This window comes from Tupaia chinensis, unplaced genomic scaffold (assembly GCF_000334495.1).
Source record: "Tupaia chinensis unplaced genomic scaffold, TupChi_1.0 Scaffold144899_1, whole genome shotgun sequence".
Lineage (NCBI taxonomy): Eukaryota > Metazoa > Chordata > Mammalia > Scandentia > Tupaiidae > Tupaia > Tupaia belangeri.
The window spans coordinates 4283004-4285322 of NW_006204759.1; positions in this window are offsets into that span (position 1 = coordinate 4283004).

Here is a 2319-nt window from a genome sequence, read left to right on the forward strand (position 1 = left end):
GGTGATATCTCGCTTTCTATCTCTCTGTCTCTCTCTGTCTGGTGAGCGCACGTGCCCTATAGCGAAAACCTCTCCAAAAAAAGTAATAAAAATAAATAAATAAATAAATAAATAAATAAATAAGCAAGCAAGCAAGCGAGCTTCCTTTGCTTGAACACCACTAAGCATGACCACTGGCCCTAATTTCACATTATTCTTTAGATCTAGGGTTTCCCACAGCCTTGTGTCTTAAAATGTAAATTTTCAAAAAGATTCGATTGCTCTAGCTTGAGTCAGGTGTTCACTCCAGCTGGGCCCAATCACCTGGGTGGCAGGAGGGCTGGTTACAGTCTTACCCTTCAGCTGGGCTAGGAACTTGTCAGCCCCTCTTAATGGAATATATAGGAAGAGGCCAGCCCCATACTGCAATGGTGAAACGCTGTGTGGAGGGAATCAGAACTCACATGGACAACCACAGTTCAAATCCCAGTCTCAGTGGCTTGGAAAACACACCGGATGGGGGCTGGGGCAGGCACGGTAATTAGGGTGCTGGACTCCCACATGGCTAACAGAAGGTTGAGTCCCAGACTTGGTGGTTTGCTTTCTCACCTCCCCTCTCTCTGTCTCTCTCTGGTGAGCAAATTAAAATAATAATGATAATAAATACAATTAAATAATTCCTTAAACATACACATACACAAAGCACACGGAACTTGTATAGGCATTTACCCAGGATCCTGATGATGAGGCAGAATGAAGGAAACGGGATTGTTACGTGACCAGATCCCATTAGGGGATGCTCTCTGGTGAGCACACATGCACTCTGGCATTCAAAAAAAAAAAAAAAAAGTATATAGGAAGAGATGATGCAGTGTCTAGTGTAACTAACACAGTGGGCTGAAAATAGGAGCCATTCTTAGGAATCTCCCATGGGCACTAAAAGAAGGTCTTCCCTGTAGGGTACAGCGTGAGCATAGCCACATGCAAGCACAGACACAGGCCCATGTCTACATTTATTTTAATACATTTTTCCTTTATGTTAGAGCACGTGCACACGTGTGTGAGAGGGGCAGCGAGGAGATGAACACGTCCCAGCGGCTTTGTCAGGCTGCGATCCCCTTTCTCCAGTCCTCCAGCCCGTCAGATCTTCGGCACGCAGGGGCTTGCCCAGAATGTTTCACGCTGACTAGGCTGGGGATTTGAACTGTGGTCACCAGGTGGGATCCAGCTTCCCTTGAACACAATAAATTGGGTTTCATTTTTCCATGGTGAATTATATGTCATGTCAATTGTATCTCAATAAAAAAGTTTTAAAGCAGAGTGGCCAGCAGGTGGTGTAGTGGTTAAGGTGCTGGACTCCCACATGACCATCAGTGGTTTGAGTCCCAGACCCAGTGGCTTGAAATTCATGCTTGAAACTCAAGCGCCTGTGCATGCTTGCCCGAGATCCTGAGAGGAGAAGGGATTATGGTGTGGACAACCCCCCTGGGGGATTTCTCACTTTCTGTCTCTCTGTCTCTGTCTCTCTGGTGAGTGTATATACCTGATAGCAAAAATCTCTCTATCACTCTCTCTTACACACACACACACACACACACACACGGACACACACAATTTTTAAAAAAAACATTTTAAGGCACAAATTACCTCTGTGCCACAGAGCTGGCCCAACACGCTTATATAAGAATACATAAGTGTTATTAACTGCTTTAAAATCCTTGTGCATGGGCCATCCCGTGGCCTGGTGGTTAGGATGGCAGGATCCCACATCACGAATGTGGTTTGAGTCCTGGATCATGATAAAGGGAATTCCTTCCCCTTTTGAACCCTGAAGGGCAGCCCTGGGCTGCAGGGCACCTCCAGTCAGAGCCAGCCAGTCACCTGCTGCAAATTCAGCGGTGCTGGGACTCCTGCCTATTCTGTCACCGTGTGACAAGCCCCGATGAGCTCCCCAGCCTGTGCTGTGGGGACTGAGGGAGAGGTTTATTTATACCCAGCCTAGAGTGCAAAGGAGTACATGGTCCCTGGGCAGCATGACATGGCAACTGGGACTCCTGAGCGATCGCCCCTGAAAGGGGGCCCTCGTGGCAGGAGGTGGGCCTCTGAGAGGAGAGTCTCCCTTTGAGGTCAGTCTCAGAGATCGCGAGTGTTCGTATGGAACTTTCCTTACAGCTTTGCTATCATATTCTCTCTCATATTACTCATATTTTACAAATGACCCATTAATAATTGAGAAAGATGTTGCCTCCTATTACTGTCAAATTCACCTAATTTACCAAAAATTGCTAGCAATTTTTCCCTGGTGCAATTTCTTGTGGGATCTGGTGAAGCATATATATA